Here is a 12810-nt window from a genome sequence, read left to right as displayed (position 1 = left end):
TGAAGACTTACAGAAAACGTTTGACCTGTGTCATTGCCAACAAAGGGTATATAACAAAGTATTGAGAAACTTTTGTTATTGACCAAATACTTAATTTTCCACCATAATTTGCAAATAAATTCATAAAAAATCCTACAATGTGATTTTCTGGATATTTTTTTCTCATTTTGTCTGTCATAGTTGACGTGTACCTATGATGAAAATTACAGGCCTCTCTCATCTTTTTAAGTGGGAGAACTTGCACAATTGGTGGCTGACTAAATACTGTTTTCCCCCACTGTACCCCCTCAATTCGAGCCCTGGTTTTAACTTAACACAAGCTCTTCACTGACACTGAGATATTTAAGGAGTGCATGGTGTCATGAACCCTGCATCCTGAGTCGGTTCCTGCCTGTGTTGCCATTTTTCTGCTCGGAATCTCCAGTTTCCTGAGGGTTCGTGAACGCTCCCGGCCTGGTTGCCGGGCGACGTTGCTAGGCGGGAGATCTCCCGATTAACCGCACCTGCATCTCATCAGCGGTCTGCACACCTGGTCCTGATCATCACCCTTCTTAAGCCCTGACCTGACATCCATTCCCTGCCGGATCGTTAGCCATGAACAGTATGTTTGTCAGTGTATCAGCCTTGGAGTTTCTAGCGTTAGTTTTGTTGTTTTGCACCTTGTTGGCTTGCCGTGTACTTACCTCCGTTTTGTTTCTATCTGCAGTCAATCTCCCGGAACCTTCACCCAACCCCTGCCTGGTTGTCGGCGGCTTCCGAGCCATTCTTGGATCTACCACTGCACCTCCACCAACTCATCTCCGCCGTCCGCTCTGTCCCCTGGATTATTCTACATCGTTTTTTGAATCTGTTAAATAAATACTCACCTTCGTTTCAACTCACCTTGTCCTGGTCTGCTTCTGGGTTCTGGCTTAGTAAACCGTGACAGAACGATCCGGCCAGAAATGAACCCAGCGGACCTGACCTCTGTTCGCCATGCCATTACCCATCAGGAGAAGATGTTGGGACAACATAGCACGGCGCTACAGGAGATAGCTTTGTCCGTTCTGAACTTTTCTACCAGTCTGACGAAGATCCAGGCTCAGCTCAGTTTGCCGGTGGAGAATCCACGACCGGTTTCACCCATCTCGCCTGCCGCTTCTGGAGCTGTGCCCTTCCGTGAGCCCAAGGTTCCGACGCCTGATAAATATGAGGGGGAGTTGGGAAGATGCCGTTCTTTCCTTATGCAGTGTGGATTAGTGTTCGATCTACAGCCCCACTCTTATGCCACAGACAAGGCTAGGATAGCCTTTGTCATTGAGTTGCTGCGTGGTCGAGCTCTGGAGTGGGCTTCAGCCGTTTGGGAACAACAGGACACCTGCATGGCCTCATACCAGGAGTTCACGGCCGAGATGAGGAAGCTATTTGACCATCCCGTCCCGAGGTATGGACGCAGCTAGGCGCCTGTTTTCGCTTCGCCAAGGAACTCGCAGCGTTGCCGACTTCGTGATCGAGTTCAGGACTTTGGCTGTGGAGAGTGGGTGGAATGAGGAGTCTCTGCAAGCGGCCTTTTACCAGGGGCTGTCGGAGCAGCTCAAGGATGAGTTGATCTCCTATCCGGAGCCTAGTGACCTGGACAGCTTGGTAGCCTTGTCTATTCGGGTGGATAACCGAGTTCGAGAGAGAAGGAGGGAGAAGCAATGGGGCCCGTCCACTTGTTCCCGGCGGTCGTCAAACTGCTCGGCTCGCTAAAGTTGGGAGGACTTTTAGCGAGCCAGTTTCAACCTCTCAATACCTCTGTCAGACCCCGTTTCCCGGCTACCCTCATGAACAGGAATCAGAGTCTAGCGATTAACGCTTTCGTCGATTCAGGTGCCGATGGAAGCTTTATTGATGCCGAAGTGGTGGAACAGCTGGGGCTTTCCAAGGAGCGATTACCGGAAGCCATTGAAGCTACCACTCTGAACGGCAGTAGTCTGGCACGTATCACGATGAGGACTGAACCGGTTAAGATGCTGTTGTCAGGGAATCATTCTGAGGTGATCTCATTCTTCATTCTGCCTTCTTCCCATGTTCCTCTGGTCCTTGGATACCCCTGGCTGAAAGAACACAATCCCACGTTCGATTGGGTGACTGGCAAGGTAACTAGTTGGAGCCTTGAGTGTCATGCTAACTGCCTCAAGACTGCCTGTTCCCATTCTGTTCCCAGTCAGGTGATTGAGGCTAGACCCCCAGATTTGTCCCTGGTTCCCGAGACATATCACAATTTGGGGGAAGTGTTCAGTAAGCAGAGGGCTCTGTCACTCCCCTCCCCACCCGACCATATGACTGTGCCATAAACCTGTTCCCTGGAGCTGTCTATCCCAAGGGACGGTTATACAGCATCTCCCGACCTGAACGTGAGGCTTTGGAGACCTACATCAAGGAGTCCCTAGCGGCTGGTCTCATTCGTCCCTCATCATCACCCCTGGGGGGCAGGATTCTTCTTTGTGGGTAAGAAGGATGGCTCTCTTTGACCGTGTATTGATTATCGGGGGTTGAATGATATCACGGTCAAGAACAAGTATCCCCTGCCCTTGATGAGCTCTGCCTTCGACTCCTTACAGGGTGCTACTGTGTTCACCAAGCTAGACCTACGCAATGCGTATCACCTGGTCCGGATCAGAGAAGGGGACGAGTGGTTGACGGGTTTCAATACACCGATGGGTCACTTCGAGTATCAGGTGATGCCGTTTGGACTGACCAATGCTCCAGCAGTGTTCCAGAGTATGGTGAATTACGTCCTGAGAGATATGATCGGTCTCTTTGTGTTTGTTTACCTGGATGACATTCTTATCTTCTCGAAGGAACCTTCCAGCCACGTCCAGCATGTCAGGCAGGTTCTGCAGCGATTGTTGGAGAATCGCCTGTTCGTGAAGGCCGAGAAGTGCGAATTTCACGCCCACACTACATCCTTCCTCGGGTACATCATCTCCAGGGGAGAGATCAGGATGGACCAGGAGAAGGTTAGGGCGGTTCTGGAATGGGCCCAGCCCGGTACGAGATTGCAGCTCCAGAGGTTTCTGGGGTTTGCGAATTTCTATCGCAGATTCATCCGGGATTACAGCCGTGTGGCCGCTCCTTTAACTGCCCTGACTTCCAGTACCAGGACCTTCAGTTGGAACCCTGAGGCGGACCGAGCGTTCCTGGATTTGAAGAGGCGATTCACCAACGCACCGATTCTCTCTCAACCTGACACGGCCCGTCAGTTCGTCATTGAAGTGGATGCGTCTGATGTGGGGGTTGGCGCCATCCTGTCCCAGCGATGCTCCACTGACGGGAAACTCCATCCCTGCGCCTACTACTCTCGTCGTCTTTCGTCTGCGGAGAGGAACTACGATGTGGGTAACCGGGAGCTTCTCGCGGTGAAGCTTGCCTTGGAGGAGTGGCGCCACTGGTTGGAGGGGGCGGAGCAACCGTTTATTGTCTGGACCGACCACAAGAATCTTGCTTACGGGCAATCGGCTAGACGTCTCAACTCCCGTCAGGCCAGGTGGGCTTTGTTTTTCGGACGCTTTAATTTTTCCCCTGACGTTCCGACCTGGGTCTAAGAACGGGCAAGGCGGACGCCTTGTCCCGGATGTTCTCCAAGACGGAGGAGAGTGGGGCCAAGACCGAGACGATTCTTCCCGGAACTGTGTCGTGGGAGCAGTTATGTGGAGGATTGAGGAGGAGGTTATGGCGGCCCTTCGGACGCAGCCCGGTCCCGGTAACGGTCCACCCGGTCGTTTGTTTGTGCCTGAGTCGGTTCGTTCTGCTGTCCTCCAATGGTCCCACGCCAGCAAGATAGCTTGTCACCCTGGCGTGGCCCGGACGATGGCGTTACTTCGCAGACGATTTTGGTGGCCGGCCATGGGAGAAGATACTCTGAGGTTTGTTGCTGCCTGTCCAGTGTGTGCGCAGAATAAGAGTGCCAACCGGCCCAGCTCTGGACTACTTCACCCCCTCCCTATTCCCCGGCGACCATGGTCGCATCTGGCCCTGGACTTTGTCACTGGGTTGCCCTCTTCTGAGGGGAACACGGTCATTCTGACTATCGTGGACAGATTCAGCAAGTTCGCCCACTTTGTGCCCATTTCCAAGCTTCCCTCGGCCTCTGAGACGTCCGAGATCCTGGTTAGGGAGGTTTTCAGGGTCCACGGGTTGCCCAGTGACATAGTTTCCGACCGTGGCCCTCAGTTTACCTCTGCTGTCTGGAAGTCTTTCTGTTTGGCCATTGGAGCTACAGTCAGTCTCACATCTGGTTTTCACCCCCAATCTAATGGTCAGGCGGAGAGAGCCAACCAGAAGATGGAATCCACGCTACGCTGCCTTGTCTCCTCCAACCCCACCTCCTGGGTCTCTCAGTTGCCTTGGGTTGAGTATGCCCACAATACTATCCCTACATCTGCCACTGGGATGTCTCCCTTCCAGTGCCTGTATGGCTACCAACCTCCCTTGTTTCCTTCTCAGGAGAAGGATCTCTCAGTGCCCTCTGTTCAGGCCCACATTCGTCGTTGCCACCGGACCTGGCATCGGGCCAGAAAGGCCCTCCTTAGAGTTTCTGACCGGTATCAGCTCCAGGCGAATCGTCGCCGGATTCCCGCCCCCACCTATACCATCGGAGATAGGGTCTGGTTGGCCACACGGGATCTTCCTCTGCGGACTGAGTCTAAGAAACTGTCACCGAAGTTCATTGGTCCGTTTGTGGTGGAGAAGGTGATCAATCCTGTGGCGGTTCGACTCAAGTTACCTAGAACGCTCAGAGTCCATCCCACCTTTCATGTCTCCTGCCTCAAGCCTGTTCTCCTCAGTCCTCTGTTACCCCCTCCGCCTCCTCCTCCTCCCCCTCGGATGATCGGAGGTGGTCCTGCCTACACGGTGCACCGCATTATGGATTCCAGACGGCGGGGCCGGGGTTTTCAGTATCTCATGGACTGGGAGGGGTATGGTCCTGAAGAGAGGAGTTGGATTCCTCGGCGCCAGATCCTGGATGCTGACCTCCTTCGTGACTTCTACCGCCTCCATCCTGGCGCTCCGGGTAGTCCGCCCGGTGGCGTTCGTCGGAGGGGGGGTACTGTCATGAACCCTGCATCCTGAGTCGGTTCCTGCCTGTGTTGCCATTTTTCTGCTCGGAATCTCCAGTTTCCTGAGGGTTCGTGAACGCTCCCGGCCTGGTTGCCGGGCGACGTTGCTAGGCGGGAGATCTCCCGATTAACCGCACCTGCATCTCATCAGCGGTCTGCACACCTGGTCCTGATCATCACCCTTCTTAAGCCCTGACCTGACATCCATTCCCTACCGGATCGTTAGCCATGAACAGTATGTTTGTCAGTGTATCAGTCTTGGAGTTTCTAGCGTTAGTTTTGTTGTTTTGCACCTTGTTGGCTTGCCGTGTACTTACCTCCGTTTTGTTTCTATCTGCAGTCAATCTCCCGGAACCTTCACCCAACCCCTGCCTGGTTGTCGGCGGCTTCCGAGCCATTCTTGGATCTACCACTGCACCCCCACCAACTCATCTCCGCCGTCCGCTCTGTCCCCTGGATTATTCTACATCGTTTTTTGAATCTGTTAAATAAATACTCACCTTCGTTTCAACTCACCTTGTCCTGGTCTGCTTCTGGGTTCTGGCTTAGTAAACCGTGACACATGGTGACTAGGTTTGAATAGCGGAACTGAGTTACAGAGATTTACCAAGATTTCTCGCCCAACCCCACTCCCCTTTCCAGGAAAAAAATAACTGTGAGAAACCAGTAAATTATAATACATTATTTATAAGAACAGCGTGACATAAAACGGAACTGTTAAATTGTATGCATGTCTAAATCTGGCTTCTCTATGTTCTTCTCTCTGCTATCTGCATGATAAATCATCAGTGATCAGGCTGGGGACAGACAGCGCATCTCAGTATGGAGCGCAGTTCACAATGCATGTAGAGCTATCATCTCATCATTGTAACTGTTTTTCTTGTGACAGTTAGGTCTACGTTTGCTGCAGCATAGCCTAAGCTATGTAGGGGGGTATACAGTCCATCATTACTTTAAGACATGAAGGACAGTCAATACGGAAAATTTCAAGAACTTTGAAAGTCTCTTCAAGTGCAGTTGCAAAAACCATCAAGCACTATGATGAAACTGGCTCGCATGAGGACCGCCACAGTAATGGAAGACCCAGAGTTACCTCTGCTGTAGAGGATAAGTTCATTAGAGTTATTAGCCTTAGAAATTGCAGCCCAAATAAATGCTTCACAGAGTTCAAGTCACAGACACATCTCAACATCAACTGTTCAGAGGGGACTGTGTGAATCAGGCCTTCATGGTCGAATTGCTGCAAAGAAACCACTACTAAAGGACACCAATAATAAGAAGAGACCTGCTTGGGCCAAGAAACACGAGCAATGGACATTAGACCAAATGTGAGATTTTTGGTTCCAACCGCTGTGTCTTTGTGAGATGCGGTGTGGGTGAACGGATGATCTCTGCATGTGTAGTTCCCACCGTAAAGCATGGAGGAGGAGGTGTTATGGTGTGGGGGTGCTTTGCTGGTGACACTGTCTGTGATTTATTTAGAATTCAAGGCACATTTAACCAGCATGGCTCCCACAGCATTCTGCAGCGATACGCCATCCCATCTGGTTTGGGCTTAGTGGGACTATCATTTGTTTTTCAACAGGACAATGACCTAAGACACCTCTATGCTGTGTAAGGGCTATTTTACCAAGAAGGAGAGTGATGGAGTGCTGCATCAGATTACCTGGCCTCCACAATCCCCCGACCTCAACCCAATTGAGATGGTTTGGCATTAGTCGGACGGCAGAGTGAAGGAAAAGCAGCCAACAAGTGCTCAGCATATGTGGGAACGCCTTCAAGACTGTTGGAAAAGCATTACAGGTGAAGCTGGTTGAGATAATGCCAAGAGTGTGCAAAGCTGTCATCAAGGGTGGCTATTTGAAGAATCTCAAATATAAAATATATTTGGATTTGTTTAACACTTTTTTGGTTACTACATGATTCCATATGTGTTATTTCATAGATTTGATGTCTTCACTATTATTCTACAATGTAGAAAATATTACAAATAAAGAAAAACCCTTGAATGAGTAGGTGTGTCCAAACTTCTGACTGGTACTGTATGTTCTAGACTACCCTTTCAGGTAATAAATTCAATGCAGTATTAGCCTTATATTTAGCTAATGATTGATGGGTTATGCATAGTAAGCTAATAACCTATAGCCTCTGTCTCTTGCTCAATACGCACCTATGCTTGCCTCTCTCCTTAAAAAAACACTCCTTAGCTCTTGGAGTCCCAGGAAAAGCTAGACTAGAAAAGCTTGCTGGATTTATTTTGTTGCATTTCTTATACTAATAGACTATTCGAAGAGGGATGCAAGCTCTTCGTTGCTGAATGTTAAATACAGTAGCCAATAGAACTCATGGGTAGTTTGAAAGAAGAGCGAATGCGCAATGGCAGTATGCTATAAGCAGTTATTTATTCAAACCCATAACCATTCAATCTTCCCTGAAAATAAGTGAAATCCGCACGCAGTGTCACGCCCTGGCTCTGGGGACTCTTAAATGTTGAGCCAGGGTGTGTAGTGTCTATGTTGTATTTTCTATGTTGTTGATCTAGATCGTGTAGATCTATGTTGGCCAGGGTGGTTCCCAATCAGAGGCAGCTGTTTCTCGTTGTCTCTGATTGGGGACCATACTTAGGCAGCCTGTTTGGCACTGTTTATTGTGGGATCTTGTTCCGGAAGGTTTGTGTTCAACCCATGACTTCACGTATCGTTTGTTTTGTTGTTTTGGTTCGTGTTGTGTACTGCAATAAAATAATGTACGCATATCACGCTGCGTCTTGGTCCGTCACTTCCTTGAACGATCGTGACACGCAGAGATATTGTATTTTTTTTAAACAAATTGACTTGCGTTCTGATGTGCCACCATACACAGCACAGTCATTGGTTAGGCAGTACAAAAGGGCAGCAAGAGCAGGTCAGGCTGGGGCTCATGATTGGGAACACCATTGCAGTGTGTAATATAATGTAGCCTATATAAACCATCCTAACAGTGCAAAAACTCATGAAAAGAGGTACATTTTCTTAGAAATATCACTTCGCCCTGTACTTCTCAGAGCATGCACTTCGTATAGCCTAGGCCTATAGTATAGGCTATGGATCATTTGATTGAGACCACACTAGGCACACTTGATATTGCGCGCCAAGCAGAGAATCAGGGATGTGGGGCATTATCGGGCACACATGAGGTAGCCTACTATAATAAGCAACTAATTCTCAAACCCGTGGCAGTATGACATTTAATCGATTAGAAATTAAATGACCCTTCCCTGAACTAAATTTAAAAGGGGCACCACCAAGCAAGCGGCACCATGAAGACCAAGGAGCTCTCCAAACAGGTCAGGGACAAAGTTGTGGAGAAGTACAGATCAGGGTTGGGTTATAAAAAAATATCAGAAACTTTGAACATCCCACGGAGCACCATTAAATCCATTATAAAAAAAGTGGAGATTGGAGTATCTGTCCATAGGACCACTTTAAGCCGTACACTCCACAGAGCTGGGCTTTACGGAAGAGTTGCCAGAAAAAAGCCATTGCTTAAATAAAAAAGTAAATAAACACATTTGGTGTTCGCCAAAAGGCATGTGGGAGACTCGCCAAACATATGGAAGAATGTACTCTGGTCAGATGAGACTAAAATTGAGCTTTTTGGCCATCAAGGAAAATGTCTGGCGCAAACCCAACACCTCTCATCACCCCGAGAACACCATCCCCACAGTGAAGCATGGTGGTGGCAGCATCATGCTGTTGGGGATGTTTTTCATCGGCAGGGACTGGGAAACTGGTCAGAATTGAAGGAATGATGGATGGCGCTAAATACAGGGAAATTCTTGAGGGAAACCTGTTTCAGTCTTCCAGAGATTTGAGACTGGGACGGAGGTTCACCTTCCAGCAGGACAATGACTCTAAGCATACTGCTAAAGCAACACTCGAGTGGTTTAAGGGGAAATATTTAAATATCTTGGAATGGCCTAGTCAAAGCCCAGACCTCAATCCAATTGAGAATCTGTGGTATGACTTAAAGATTGCTGTACACCAGCAGAACCCATCCAACTTGAAGGAGCTGGAGCAGTTTTGCCTTGAAGAATGGGCAAAAATCCCAGTGGCTAGATGTGGGGTGAATAGTTATAGTTATGCACGCTCAAGTTTTCTGTTTTTTTGTCTTATTCTTGTTTGGCAGATAATATTTTAGTTTTTGGTGACTTTAATATTCACATGGAAAAGTCCACAGACCCACTCCAAAAGGCTTTCGGAGCCATCATCGACTCAGTGTGGTTTTGTCCAACATGTCTCCGGATCTACTCATTGCCGCAGTCATACCCTGGATCTAGTTTTGTCCCATGGAATAAATATTGTGGATCTAAATGTTTTTCCTCATAACCCTGGACTATCGGACCACCATCTTATTACGTTTGCAATCGCAACAGTATAACATTTTTTTATGTATGCACTCACTAACTGTAAGTCGCTCTGGATAAGAGCGTCTGCTAAATGACTAAAATGTAAATGTAAAATATAACAAATAATCTGCTCAGACCCCAACATTTCTATTTGATACTGTCGCAAAGCTAACTAAAAAGCAGCATTCCCCAAGAGAGGATGCCTTTCACTTCAGCAGTGATGAATTCATGAACTTCTTCGACGAAAAGATCATGATCATTAGAAAGCAAATTACGAACTCCTCTTTGAATCTACGTATTTCTTCAAAGCTCAGCTGTCCTGAGTCTGCACAAAACTGCTAGGACCTAGGATCAATGGAGACACTCAAGTTTTTAATCCTATATCTCTTGACACATTCATGAAAATAGTCATGGCCTCTAAACCTTCAAGCTGCATACTGGACCCTATTCCAACTAAACTACTAAAAGAGCTGCTTCCTGTGCTTGGCCGTTGATGTTGAACATAATACATGGCTCCCTATCCACTGGATGTGTACCAAACTCACTAAAAGTGGCAGTAATAAAGCCTCTCTTGAAAAAGCCAAACCTTGACCCAGAAAATGTAAAAAAACTATCGGCCTATATCGAATCTCCCATTCCTAATTTTTTTTTTTGAAAAAGCTGTTTTTTGAAACTCACTGCCTTCCTAAAGATAGAAAAATGTATACAAAAAGCTTCGGTCTGGTTTTAGACCCCATCATAGCACTGAGACCGCACTCGTGAAGGTGGTAAATTACCTTTTAATGGCGTCAGACCAAGGCTCTGCATCTGCCCTCGTGCTCCTAGACCTTAGTGCTGCTTTTGACACCATCGATCACCACATTATTTAGGAGAGATTGGAAACCTTAATTGGTCTACATGGCCAAGTTCTTGCCTGGTTTTGATCTTATCTGTCGGAAAGATATCAGTTCATCTCTGTGGATGGTTTGTCCTCTGACAAATCAATTGTAAGTTTCGGTGTTCCTCAAGGTTCCGTTTTAGGACCACTATTGTTTTCACTATATATTTTACCTCTTGGTGATGTCATTCGGAAACACAATGTTAACTTTCATTGCTATGCGGATGACACACAGCTCTACATTTCGATGAAACATGGTGAAGCCCCAAAATTGCCTACCCTGGAAGCATGTGTTTCAGACATAAGGAAGTGGATGGCGGCAAATGTTTTACTTTTAAACGCTGACAAAACAGAGATGCTAGTTCTAGGTCCCAAGAAACAAAGAGATCTTCTGTTGGATCTGACAATTTTTTTTTTTTTTTTTTTTTGTACATTTTATTTCACCTTTATTTAACCAGGTAAGCAAGTTGAGAACAAGTTGTCATTTACAACTGCGACCTGGCCAAGATAAAGCAAAGCAGTGTGATAAAAACAACAACACAGCGTTACACAATTAATCTTGATGGTTGTACAGTCGTCTCTAAAATAAACTGTGAAGGACCTCAGCGTTACTCTGGACCCCGATCTCTCTTTTGACGAACATATCAAGAATATTTCAAGGACAGCTTTTTTCCATCTTCGTAACATTGCAAAAATCAGAAACTCTTTGTCCAAAAATGATGCAGAAAAGCTCATCCATGCTTTTGTCACTTCTAGATTAGACTACTGCAATGCTCTACTCTCCGGCTACCCGGATAAAGCACTAAATAAACTTCAGTTAGTGCTAAATACGGCTGCTAGAATCTTGATTAGAACCAAAACATGTGATCATATTACTGGCTTCCTGTTAAGGCTAGGGCTGATTTCAAGGTTTTACTGCTAACCTACAAAGCATTACATGGGCTTGCTCCTACCTATCTCTCCGATTTGGTCCTGCCGTACATACCTACACGTACGCTACGGTTACAAGACGCAGGCCTCCTTATTGTCCCTAGAATTTCTAAGCAAACGGCTGGAGGCAGGGCTTTATCCTATAGAGCTCAATTTTTATGGAATGGTCTTCCTATCCATGTGAGAGACGCAGACTCGGTCTCGACCTTTAAGTCTTTACTGAAGACTCATCTCTTCAGTAGGTCCTATGATTGAGTGTAGTCTGGCCCAGGGGGTGTGAAGATGAACGGAAAGGCACTGGAGCGACAAACCGCCCTTGCTGTCTCTGCCTGGCCGGTTCCTGTCTCTCCATTGGGATTCTCTGCCTCTGACCCTATTATGGGGGCTGAGTCACTGGCTTACTGGTGCTTTCCATGCCGTCCCTAGGAGGGGTGCATCACTTGAGTGGGTTGAGTCACTGACGTGATCTTCCTGTCTGGTTTGTCGCTCCCTCAGGCTCGTGCAGTGGAGGAGATCTTCGTGGCCTGTACTCAGCCTTGTCTCAGGGTAGTACGTTGGTGGTCTGTTGATATCCCTCAGGTGGTGTGGGGGCAGTGCTTTGGCAAAGTGGGTGGGGTTATATCCTGCCTGGTTGGCCCTGTCCGGGGGTATCGTCGGACGGGGCCATCGTCTCCCGACCCCCCCGTCTCAGCCTCCAGTATCTATGCTGCAAGAGTCTATGTGCCGGGGGGATAGGGTCCGTCTGTTATATCTGGTGTAATTCTCCTGTCTTATCTGGTGTCCTGTGTGAATTTATGTATGCTCCCTCTAATTCTCTCTCTCTCCCTCTCTCCCTCCCATCCCGGAGGACCTGAACCCTAGGACCATGCCTCAGGACTACCTGGCCTGATGACTCCTTGCTGTCCCCAGTCCACCTGGTCGTGCTGCTGCTCCAGTTTCCACTCTTCTGCCTGCGGCTATGGAATCCTGAACTCTTCAACCATGCTACCTTGTCCCAGACCTGCTGTTTTCAACTCTCTCTACCGCACCTGCTATTTCAACCTCTAAATGCCCGGCTATGAAAAGCCAAGTGACATTTACTCCTGATGTACTGACCTGTTGCAACCTCTACAACCACTGTGATTATTATTTGACCCTGCTGGTCATCTATGAACGTTTGAACATCTTGGAGAAAAACATGGCCTTAATGGCCATGTACTGTTATAATCTCCATCCGGCACAGCCAGAAGGCGACTGGCCAACCCTCAGAGCCTGGTTCCTCTCTAGGTTTCTTCCTAGGTTTCTGCCTAACCACCGTGCTTCTACATCTGCAATGCTTGCTGTTTGGGGTTTTAGGCTGGGTTTCTGTATAGCACTTTGTGCCATCTGCTGATGTAAAAAGGGCTTTATAAATAAAATTTGATTGATTGATTGATTGATTGAATCCGGGAAGAGAGTTGTATGTTTGTCTGCCGTCTAACCTGTGTACCTAGAAACATAAATGTTACTTTATGTTCCTAGACGCATACACGTTGTGACACTCTGGCTCTAGG

This window comes from Coregonus clupeaformis, chromosome 27, assembly GCF_020615455.1.
Source record: "Coregonus clupeaformis isolate EN_2021a chromosome 27, ASM2061545v1, whole genome shotgun sequence".
In the NCBI taxonomy this organism is placed as follows: domain Eukaryota; kingdom Metazoa; phylum Chordata; class Actinopteri; order Salmoniformes; family Salmonidae; genus Coregonus; species Coregonus clupeaformis.
Note: the sequence above shows the minus strand (reverse complement) of the source record.